This window comes from Centruroides sculpturatus, unplaced genomic scaffold, assembly GCF_000671375.1.
Source record: "Centruroides sculpturatus isolate CEXI.00-Female unplaced genomic scaffold, Cexi_2.0 scaffold287, whole genome shotgun sequence".
NCBI classification, from domain to species: Eukaryota; Metazoa; Arthropoda; class Arachnida; order Scorpiones; family Buthidae; genus Centruroides; species Centruroides sculpturatus.
The window spans coordinates 409,836-422,629 of record NW_019384456.1 but is presented as its reverse complement, the minus strand read 5'-3'; the positions used below and the strand labels follow the sequence as shown (position 1 = coordinate 422,629).

The 12,794-nt window shown below is 29.3% G+C and overlaps 1 protein-coding gene across 5 annotated transcripts in view; it reads left to right on the top strand.

The window, feature by feature from the left end:
* The first annotated feature begins 219 nt into the window (after positions 1–219).
* Positions 220–12,794, top strand: part of LOC111620692 (zinc transporter 1-like) — a 43,323-nt gene continuing 30,748 nt past the window's right edge. The window contains exon 1 of one of the 5 annotated variants that reach the window (XM_023362675.1): positions 220–284. The gene's annotated coding sequence lies outside the window, so the exon portion shown is untranslated. Of the gene's footprint in view, positions 662–4,906; positions 4,929–12,794 lie in introns of those variants that run through there. The other 4 variants (XM_023362677.1, XM_023362674.1, XM_023362673.1 and 1 more) reach the window with 4 other exon arrangements.

Genomic DNA, 12,794 nt, shown 5'->3' with positions numbered 1-12,794 from the left:
TTTATAGGTATATTGAACTTAAATTTATGTAATTAAATTAAAAAAAATTCCAGTGACATTGAAACGCGCGTGACTGACATGTCATTGTAACTCGACTGACATTAATGACCTTGAGTTATATTATTCGGCGGCAAATAATCGACATCGACACCCCAGACTAAGAAAAAAAAAAATTAAATTAAAAAAAATTTTTTTTTTAAATCAAAGAACGAATCATCGAGGTGGCGTTGTACGTTAGTAACATCTGGATGAAGTGCCGTCCTAAAGATTCATGTAGTTCATTGGTGTGTGTGTGCTTTGATAACATATTATATATATACATATATAACGATTGATTCTTGGTTTTAAACGTATTATAATAAGGATGAATATATAAAATAGACATGAATAATCGTATTTCGTTAACGTTATTACGCAAATATTCGTCATTCCTTAAAGGTGAGAGGATCGGTCGACAGGTATTTTGAGTTTTGCACAAGTTACAAACTGTAAGCCGCGTGCAAAATAGGCTTAAAAAGTACGTACCGAGTGCAAAAAGAAGGTTGGAAATTTTAACAAAAGAATCTATATATATGTATACATATATATAGGTTCATATACATTAAGTACTTATCTGAATATTCGTATATAACAGATAGGCAGATACATCATTGGTTTATCCGTAAGTATCAAGCTTAATTAAGAATTGTAGAGTTAAATTTCAACAAATTTAACATGAAAAATCGAATTTCTAAACTTTTCTACTTAATACAATTTGAATTGTGTATGTAAATAATAATTGCTTGTGTCTAAATAACACAAATTCTATTGTTTCTGTTCATTCATTCAATGTTTGGATGCTGTGTCGAAGGCCTGGTCTTAATCTGTTAAATTTATTTAATTTTTTTTTTTTAATGTTTCAATCAATCTTATCCTTTATCTGATTCTATACTTTGATTCTGTTTCACTCATTTTAATTTACATTGTGATAAGCATATTGGGCCAAGGACTTGTTGTATAAACTGTGAGATTGTCCTTTATGTTGTAATTTGAGTAATAAGTTTATTTTGAATTATCTCTTTGGCACCGAGGGGGATGATGATCTTAAATTCTTAATTTGCCAAGGAAAAGTTAAATTAACGTTAGAAAAAAATATATATTGTTTAATTTGTTATGATGATCAATGTTTTTTTGTGGTAATTGGATTTCTAGGACTATTGGGAGCAGAAACCTGTAAGCCTGCTACTATAACTAGCTTTATATTAGCTTTTTAATTAAAATGATAGATGTAAATTGATTTCTAAATGTTATAGATGTGAATTATTTAGTATTAGTCAATTTAGTACAATTAGCTTGAATAGTAATGTTGAAAATGAATAATAATATCATTAGGTGATTTGGTTCTTTATGTATGTGTAAAAGGAAATTTATAATTTCTGATTATTATTCTGTTTCGTGGTAATATTTAAGTGTTACGATTACTCAAGATGTTTATAAAAATATGCATTTCCTTTCTAGATTTGTATTGATAAATTCTTGAAAACATGAGTAAGGATTTCTTGCTATAACATACTTTTTTTAGCCAGTTTGGATGTAAACTGCATTTTAAGTATTGTATGACACTACTTTTTAACCAATTTACAGAGTTTAATTAAATTATCATCATTTATTGATAGAGATTGAGTTATTTATGCCTTCATAAATCTATTTTTAAGAATACATCTTAATACAAGTAAAACTCATTGAAATTTTTGGTATACCAAAATTTATATTTATCAAGTTATTAAATATAATAATGTATATTTGAGTGGTTGGTAGATTTGATTTATTAAAGTTCTTTTGTTTGTATAAAATTTACTAGGTCAGTATCGTGTTAAATTGATTTAAATTTATTGATTCAAAAATTGGGATTGCAAGCATTAAGTTGATTGACATATAAAATTTATATTATTAAAATTAAATATCACTCAAGGCCCCACACCATATAGTCCAGTGAAAAGAACTACCTTTTACACAGAAAAGGATATCATTCTTTTAGTTTAAAGTAATTTTGTAAAATGATAAATTGGGAAGATATGTTAAGAGTATTTTATATATATATAGAAACCTGATTTTATTTTAACATATAATAATTTTAGAGATTTAAAAATACATCTGCTTAAAATATTTAAGTATCGCCTCGCAAAGTTAAACAGTTACATTAATAAGTATAATAAAAGTTTTATTATTCATTTTTATGGAATATTAAGCAGTTTTTGTAAGCATTTAATTTTGTTTTTTTTTCTATTCTTTTGAAGTTACATTTCTTTTCAAGTTACATTTTTTTCATAAATTCTAAGATGAAATTGTTTTAATATTTTTTGATTTTTAGTAGATCAAATTTGACAAAAACAATTTATTCTTTGTTTAACATTATTATATTATTAAAAATTCTTTTAAGGTATACTCGTTTAATCGAAACCTTATGTATATCAATTTTAACAGAACCAATTTTACTCAAATGACAATGTTTTTTATTATTTATTTTGATTACATTTACAATTTAGGATCAGGAAACTTAGCTAGTCTCTTTCAGATTATTTTTGTACTTAGTGTTTTAATTACAATTTTATTTTTTAACATAATTTGTTCTTCAGTTTATTGTACTTTCTAACATATTAAGGATTTAATTTAAGTAATGCTATTGTGTTAAACTATATTAATTATTGGATATTTCATTGGATCGTTCGTGGAATTTATCTTTTTATTGATTTCAATTGAATTTATGATCTGCTGCAATGATTCATATTGGAGATCGGAATTTTTCAGTGTTAGTTATCAAATTTCCTTAACAAGTGTTAGTGTCGTGCTTTTAATATATATATGTTTTCGCTTAAACTATGAGCCAATTTTGCTCTAGATTGTATTTTTCTTGCGATTATTTATTTTTTTTTCAAATAATCTTATATATTTATAATGTTTTTTCCCCATTTTCACTTTCTTGGAGATCAGAAATGAAAAATACCCCATTTAGCACTCCTTAAATACCACTGTAGATGGGCCGAGGATCACTAAAGAATTGAGATTTAAGTGAAATGTTATTTTGTTTTTGATCTCTAAGAAAGCAGAGATGTGATTTAAGATATTTGGAGAGATTAATTAATTTGATGATAATATTTAAATTCATCAAAATAAATTACTGTACTTTCATCTTATATCTCTGATAATTATGGTAATTTGTACAGTTTACAAAGAATAAACTGTAGTGACAAATTGTCACGTGTTGTACAGTACTTGCCATTCAAACAGTCAGTCAGTCTTATGATAATATTAGCTTTGGTTAATAATGAAAAATTTACTTTATCATCATATTTTATTAACTTATAACAAAATAAGTTTGATATATTGATTTTTGTATTATATAAATTGGCAAAGGGGTGGCGACCAAGAGGTGCTGTTATGTTTGTCCACTATTTTGACTCTTAGCCATCCCTTTTAATTGTATATAAATTGTTTTTACTAAATTTTTATGCATATGATATGCAAAACATGTCTAGATAGCAACCATCAGTATGATGAAATTGCAAATTACTGAATGACACTATCATTTGTAAATTGTCATCACAAAGTTTCAGTTTTATCCAGACAGATTTTTCAATAGGATTGTGACTCGTTTAAAATATATGAAATGAGAGCAAAGATTTATGCTATTCTTTTTGTTATATTAATTTCTAGATTAAAATACTTTCGAAATGATCTTTGTTTGTTTTTACAATGCACTAATTACTTTTTTAAAAAGAAAAAAGGGATGTTTTTGGTGAAATTAAGCTAAAAATGGAGATGAAGTAGTACAAAAATTATACTTAATTGGTTGATCTGCAGTAGTTGTAATACTAAATTTTATGATGCTTAACATGTTAGCAAACCTTAGTTCTTCTTTATATCCTAGAAATGAAGAATTAAATTAATACTAGCGAAAGTACATTGTTTAATTTTGTAAATATGTCAAGAGTTTATTATATTCAGTATTGAAAACAAGCTGTCAAATAACAGATTTTAGTTGATTTTGTTCCTAAAATGGTGATATTTGTTTTAAAGTGTTTGTTGTATAAATTAACGTAAAAAGATAATATAATTTATTTAAATGATATGTTTTGATGTTATAAGTTCTTAAAACACTCGAATTCTAGTATAATATTGCTTTTAAATATTATAACTAATAAATTAAGCTTTATTATTATTATTATAATTAATCATTATTATTAATTTTATACTGTATTTACATTTCTTTCTTTATTTTTTAACTTTTTATTTTATTCTATTTTCATAACTTCTAAGGTTCAGTTCTAACATTTAAGTTGTTTATTCTGAAATGGTTAAGTCTATATCATTCTATACAAATGTAACCAACATTTGATTTGTATTTTCTAGGAGTCTTACTGCCATGGGTATGACTCTTAGAGCACTGCCCATTGATACATCCCTTTTCTATCAGGAGACCTGTGCGAATGAATAGTGGTATAATTCCTAGAAAAGCAAAACCATTAATGCAGTTCCTTATGGAGATGATATTCAATTTGTATTTTCCTCCTGCGGAAGGTCAGTAAAGTATAGCCAAAAACATTAGAAATGAAAGTGGTTAATGCAATTATTAAGGTTTATTGGAGTGCTTTTAAATATTAGTACATAGATTAGTTTTTCCATTTTTAGAGCATTCGTTCATAACTTACAAATGTTAGTAAATTTTAACTAAGTATCATTTTATTTTATTTACCTGTGTGCAATTTGAAGATCTCCAATGCTGAATTTATTTAGTTAGAGCANACTCTTAGAGCACTGCCCATTGATACATCCCTTTTCTATCAGGAGACCTGTGCGAATGAATAGTGGTATAATTCCTAGAAAAGCAAAACCATTAATGCAGTTCCTTATGGAGATGATATTCAATTTGTATTTTCCTCCTGCGGAAGGTCAGTAAAGTATAGCCAAAAACATTAGAAATGAAAGTGGTTAATGCAATTATTAAGGTTTATTGGAGTGCTTTTAAATATTAGTACATAGATTAGTTTTTCCATTTTTAGAGCATTCGTTCATAACTTACAAATGTTAGTAAATTTTAACTAAGTATCATTTTATTTTATTTACCTGTGTGCAATTTGAAGATCTCCAATGCTGAATTTATTTAGTTAGAGCATAAATATTCAGAAATGGTGCTTTCGTGCTTTCATATTCATATGGAATGGGAAAGTTTTGTCAGTTATTATTGCAAGAAAATGTGTTAAAGCATACAGAATTGCTTAGACTGTCTTATCAAAATATATTGCTATATTAATTTTGCTTCCAAATTTTATAGTATTTTATTAAAGTTATGAGCTGTATTAATGACAAATGCACAAGTCTTTATTATCTATTCGATATTTTAAATAGCACATTCATAACAGTTTTCTTCTGTAGTTAATAAAAAGTAAATCATATGATCAGATATAATAAAATGTTAATGTAATTGATTTAATGATTGTATTGATGCTAATATAAAAATATAAGATAATATTGCTTGAATGATGAATCATGGCCACATGTTATAATAAAATCAAGACACAAACAATAAATATGTTTGCTTAAATAATAGAGATAAATTACTATTGTTTTATATTATGCAAACATTAAATTTGCCATTAGCAATTGAAGAAGATTTGGACTAATGTGAGCTGAATTCATTAATGATGATTTTGTATTTTTGAAATTAGACAATTTCTTATTAAAACATTTAAGTAAGATAATACACCTAATTCTGTTTTTATACAATAGATTAGTTTCTGGAAATTGTGTAAAAAAAAACAAAGTCCTGTAAAAAAAATATATTGTATATATGGAAAATTAGATTTGTTATGGATCTAAGAAATAAACCATATGAAAAATCTTGTTAGAATCTTATTTTTTGCTTGGTGGTGTTATCATTTTATTTCATATACATTGCACCTAAATAAAAATGAATTATAGTAACATAAATTTCATTTGAAAACATAAAGAATTCATGAACATAAATTAGGCAGAATATGTATTGAGTTATACATAAGATTTTATTCACTGTTACTTTCTGATAATAAATGCATATGTTTGCACTTGATTGAAATATCACTGCTATCACTAAGTGTTTTGTTATCATGTTATTCATCCACAGGTGAAGTTCATTCTGTGAATTCCTAAACAATGTTAGCTGTAATATTCTATGGTGCTGATGTTAGTGGTTTTATGAACGAATTCAGTTATTAATGGCTGGGTTTGTATTGTGGCTAGGCCTTAATGTCACCTTGCAGAGAATTATATAAACGATTTCAGATCCTGTTGAAACTTTAGAACTCGTTTCTCATTAGGATCATACTTGATAAATTTTTTTTTTTTAATTATATTAAATCAAAATCTTTTAAAAAATGTTCATATAAAAACAGAATTAGGTGTATACTTAAGTATGTGATAAAGCAATATAACAACTTGCATTCTGCTGCATGTTTGTTTTTAAATGTGCAAAGTAATGTAGGATACAGCAGACATATTTTTGAAAATACTCCATAAATGACTGGAGATATGTGAAATTTGATGGTTGCATTACTTTTTATAGCATTTCTATCTTAGAAAATAATCATTACAGAACATTATTATTATTTGATATACTGGGAGATAGCTTATATTTTTTTACAACATTATTTTATTACTAACTTTTTATAGATGCTAAAATGATCTAAATAGATCATTTAAATATCTATGAAAAGTTAGCTTATATTTTTTTACTATAAGATTAGTTAGCAATTTATCGTATGACTTGTATTGACAGTTAAAATATATAATTCATGTCGTTAACAAATGTGTAAATGCAATAGTTTCTTTTCATATATGCTTGTTGTATTATTAAGAAATGAAATTTAAACTTATAGTTAAAATTTACTGTAAAAAGTAGTTTTTATAATCTTTATTGTTTGTGTTCCTTGCATGTAAACTTGCATGTAAATAGCACTGCAAAAGTTTTCTTCTCTCTAAAATGAAAATTGCAAGTCAGATTCTTATTGCTTGATGTATACTTAAAAATAGCTTTATAAATTAGTAATTTATTTATAGAAGTAAAAATTACATTGAAAATTTTGAGGCTTTCTTTTTTCCTTTCTATTTGTTGTTAAGAATAAAATTGAGAATTTTACCGAAAATAAGACCTAACTGGAAAATAAGCCCTAACATGATTTTACAGAATGCTTGTAGTATAAGTCCTACTTCTAAAATAAGCCCCAGTTAAGATTGTCAGCCAGATGGTCATATTTAATATGTTCATTGCAACCCACAACATACATATTGAATTATAAAATAATAATGTCAATAATATTTAATTATATATTATTGACATTAATAATTAATTAAAATGATTGATATTTACAAATACTTATAATTTACAAAGTGAGCACCTTTTGGATGAGACATTCCCTGAAAATAAAACCTAATGCATCTTTTGGAACAAAAATTAATAAGATCCAGTCTTATTTTTAGGGAAAAATGGTAATATTCAGAGGCAGGTTTAGGGATCCACAAACCAGTTTATAGAGAGGTTGAGGTGCACGTTTTAAACGTGTACGTGTGACGTTCGGCGCCGCTTTCCCGTAAGCCTAAAAGTTTGACAATGGTGTTTGGATAGTCGGTGGAATCACGCTTGACATTCCAAACACCGTCGTCAAACTTTTAGGCTTATGGGAAAGCGGCGCCGAACATCACACGTACACGTTTACACGTTTAAAACATGCGCCTCAACCTCTCTTATAAGTGTGAAGGTCTAAGTAAAAGCTGTCTAAATCCTCATTCTTTCAGTGTTCTTAGGCACACACAAATAGGGTGGACTCTCACTAATTTGCTCATAATAAACCAGTCTTTTAATTATTTATCATACTATAGTGTGATCATTCATGTACTTCTGTTTCCACGAAAATGTTAGTCATGTCACACATACTGTTTTCCTGTTTACTTGAGTTTTGTTTCTGTAAATTGTGTTGCAGTTTGGTGCGCCATATTACGTGTTTGTCTGCCTCCAAGAATGATCGATACTGAAGAGTGAAGGTCACGTCATTCATTGTCTCTAAGCTTGTGCACTCTTAGCAATCTGTCACTTCACTAATCTGGCACCTCTCTGTGCAAGGAATGGCTAGAAGAGTCTACTGTGTATACATGTTTATATTTAGTCTTTATCCAGCATACAGAATTTACTAGCCTTGTATAGTATTAATTAAATGTAATATGATACAGACATATGAACTTACATAAGAGACTTTTCAAATTGACACTTTCCTAGGATCTTGCACATTGTAATATAATGCTACAGTAATGGTTTTATTGACATACGAAGCAATTTCATCATAAGTTTACCTGAACTGAAAACATTTGTATCTTTATTAATACTGAAGTAAAAATATTTTATATAATATAAATTACTCACTAGTCACAGAACAGAACACCATGTATGATAACACAAACTATCAAAGTATCACTGTGAAGAACACCTTACCAATTTGTTTCATTAGATAATTTGATTTGAAAGCTTTCTTTTCTGAACTCAATTTGCTTATAAAATGGTATTCAACATATTAATTTACTTTTATTTTCAAATTTGAGTGCAAGTGTTTTACAAAAAAAAAGCTTTTGTATGAAATTTAATAATATAACTTGATATTTATGTTTTTGTAATTTGATACTTTAATAAAGTAATATAACTACAATTTCTTTATTGCATTCCTAATGTAGCAAAGTTTTGTAGAAAAATCACCTGTGCTTAGAATATTTACATTGCATTTGATTTAAAAACTTGTTTCATTATTATTATTTTTGTCATGCTTTATAATTGATAATTTGTATTATATGTATTAGTTTTATATGTATTTGGGGTGTGGTTTTTCTCAGTTACTATGAAAAATGTTGTATAATTATATATTTAAATAGAATATAATACCCAATTTGCTTGAATGATGATGTAGCAAACTAAAGTAATGAATATTTGTGCTTTGAGTAATAATAAAAAAAAAAAAATTGTGCATTATGTGGCAATTATAGGTTTAGAAATTGCAGACAGATATGATTGATAAATATAATAGAATTCTATTCAAATGTATTAAGGGTATTTAGTCTCTAGCTTTCTTGCTATACTGGCTTTTGCAGCTTTCTTAAGTCTTGAAAGCATTGTTTTTATTAGCTTCAATTTTATTAATCTATACTAATATTATAAAGAGGTAATGTTTGTAAGTTTGGATGTAGCGGGTAATCTCCAAAACTACTCATCTGCTTTTAAAAATTCATTCACCAATATTTAGAATGGAACTTCAGGGTGGACATAGGTTGTATATTATTCTGGTAAACATTCATATAAATTAAAAGATATCATCTAGGTTAAGGCTTTTATGTCCAACAGATGGCACTATGAGTATTACGACCTAAGTTTGCTTTTCTATGAGGATGAACTAAAGCAGATCATCATCTATCTATCTATATAAATAAAAATGTAATGTTCGTTTGTTCCTACCGATTCCTTTGAAATTTTGACACAACGCTGCATTCGGATACGCACATGTTTTTATATAAAATACATGTCGAAATTCCCCTCCACTGGGGGAGATTGATAGGATTAAGGCTTACTGTAAAGAACTCTGCTTCTATTTATACTATTTTAGATGCAGTTTTTTGCATTTTTGATTGCGTTTTAATAGGGTACGTCAACAGAATATACACTACAAAGGAATTTTTCGATATTCCCCCCGCGGGGGAGAGGGACAGGATTAAGGCTTACCGTGAAGAACTTGGCTTCTATTATACTATTTTGGATGTGGTTTTTTGCGTTTTTGATTGCATTTTAATAGGGTACATCAAGAGAATGTACACTAAGAAGGGATTTTTTGAAAAATTTCCCCCATGGGGAAAGTGTTATGCATTTATAATAGATACATTTTGAGCCACAACAATGTGTGGCGGGGTCTGCTAGTACAGATATAAAATAGCCAACATTTTAACAGAAAGCTTCCTCAGAACAATGATCATCAGTTGTCAAAATCTGCCAACAGAGGAACAGGAATCTGCCAAATGACTGCCAGATTAAATGGAGCTACTTCTCCACGACTATTTTTAACTAATTTTTAAATAATTTGTCACTAGAGACAGGCATTAGGTGCCATCTCTTATTAAATTTAATTATATAATTGGGGATGTAGTGGTGGATCCATGTTTTGTCACCCATGACAATGTGGTGAAGAAAACTTTCCCTTTCATGGAGAACCATAGTGAAAGTTGCAGACTCCCCCATGCACTTCTCCTTGTGTTGGTTGGACAGATTTCATGGAACCTGTCGGGCACAAACTTTCCGGTACTGCAGAATATCATGAACAATGTGATGAATGCTTCCGAACGACATTCCCAATTCTACCATCATATGCCGTAATGTGATCCTCCTGTTATCCTGAATCAGCTCCTCCATGCGAGTTGGGTTGACATCTGTTGATGCTGTGCTGGGTTGGCCACTGCAATTCTTGTTGGTGACATTTTCTCTACCGGCCGCAAACTTCTGACACCATTCTGCGACATGCTGACGAGAAATTATAGTCTCTTCGTAAACCTCTACCAACTGTCTGTGAATTTCAGCCGCAGTTACATGTTTCACCTACAGAAATTGAATAACTGAGCAGATTTCTTCAGGAGACCAGTTTTCCAAACGAGTTTCCATTTGTGTTTACCTACAACTAGTGCTGTAGGTGGCGAGTGGCTGAAACTGCACAGTTGCCAACCGCACATACAGTAGACCTCCCCTATAATGTGGTAGATACATTCCACGTTATACGAATTTCGCGTTGTAGGAATCTTTAAATACATGAGCCAATCACAGCCCGACACTTGTGCAGTTTAGGGACTACGGCTGTTTGAAAGGATTTCTTCCATAAAATTAATCGATTCTAGACTAATTCGACTCAACATTTCCAAAACACATATAATTTTTTTGGGAATAATCCATATAAACTATGCTATAAACAAAAAATTGTAGGATTACTTACCGAGTGTGCACCGTTCAACGTCACCATTGCTTAAGCTTGTTTGCGTCATGGAGCAGTGCACCAAACGGCGGCTGCGATTTCTGATAAGTTATTTTTCTGCAAAAAATTCGTTGAAAACTTTGGAGACATCATTAATAATAATAATTTTTATGGCCGTTGAATAAGAAATGTTTCTTTCACAAGAAATGTATAAAATTAGACTTACAACAGTGCTGTATTAGACTTACGGTACCTAATTTACATACTGGATAGACGATAGTAAACTCAACTTACCCATCTAAACTCTCTGTAATGTGTAAGTAGTTCAGCTGCTCGTCTACTATTGGTCCAGATTAGACCAATCCTGTCGCAACACGAGTCGGCAATGACGTTTTACCGCATTTTACGCGTCCCTTTTAGCGTCTTTATACGAATATTGTCGCAATTTTTTTGCCGTGTTATAGGAACCCGTGTTATAGGGGGGGTCTACTGTATTGGAATTACTGCACACTTCTCATTTATCTATAACAAATAAAACTCCAGGAATATTGGCCTTGTAACCTTAGTTTTTGATCAACCCTCGTACAATACTTAGAGTCCAGAGTAATTTAATACAATGTCCTTCCTATATCTGTGCCTAGTGTCTTAACTCTGCATGAATCACTTTAATATTGATGGAATGTGCATATCTATGGCAATTGAATTTGAATTTAAATTGTTTTAGAATGGTGTGTTAAATTTTAATGGTTGACTAACCATTAAATCTATAGTAATTTGCATTCAAGAAAATAAATTAGTTCCAATGTTACAGCTCTGCTTAAAATTGATGGGTTTCATTTCTTCTCTCTGTAATTCTTGATAGGTTATATCTGATACAATAACAAGCTAGAAAGTAAGACTAGTTGACTATATATATATATATATATGCAACAGAGGAAAATTATAATGGCTATGCTATAACTGTTTGAGAGAAGTTAGTTATAATAATCATTAGCATATGATAAGGAAAAGCTTATGAATGAAAGGTTAGAGTGCCACCAATCTATTGACGATGTGTTTTATGATAATGATGATGATTCTGGAGTGTTAGATCTTGAATTCAACTGTTTTGAGTTGAGGAAGAACTTTTTTGTTTAATTACATTTATTTTGGGGAGTTTGTTTAGTTAGCAGTGACTACTTCACACAACTGGCAAACCAGAAAATGAAGACTAGAATTGCAATCAACAGGGAACAGATGAAAATCAAGGTCAATGGCACATGTAAATGGGGTGGGTGACTGATGTAAAAGGACAGTCGCAATGTGGCAGAGTCGAGATGAGGTTCATTACTTGTGTCACTAGAGAATAACTTCTGTTTAAGACTATTATTTTTGATTTTTTTGACATTTTGACCTGATTTATTAATAATACATTTTTATACTATAAGCATCATTCTCTACTATTTATTATAACAACATTTATTATTAAATAACTCATTGACATTTTTCCCCCCAGACAAATAATAATGCCTTCTATCATTAATAACAATACAGTTAATTTAAATGAATGAAGAGGGAAGCTACAACTATTTTATTCTACAGTAGTTTCTTCTTACAGACATGGGGAATTATTATTTTTCTTTCCAACTCTCATTGCCCTACCAATTTTAATGTCGGGCATCTGTAAAGCTCGTGTAGCAAATTCAACTATTTTCTCTTTCGTTTCTAGAGACGATTCATCCCAAACCTCTTCCAAACCGGTAAAGAAAGTGGCCGTTGGCTTTTTGAAAGTACAGCCACTGATTGGTCAGCAGA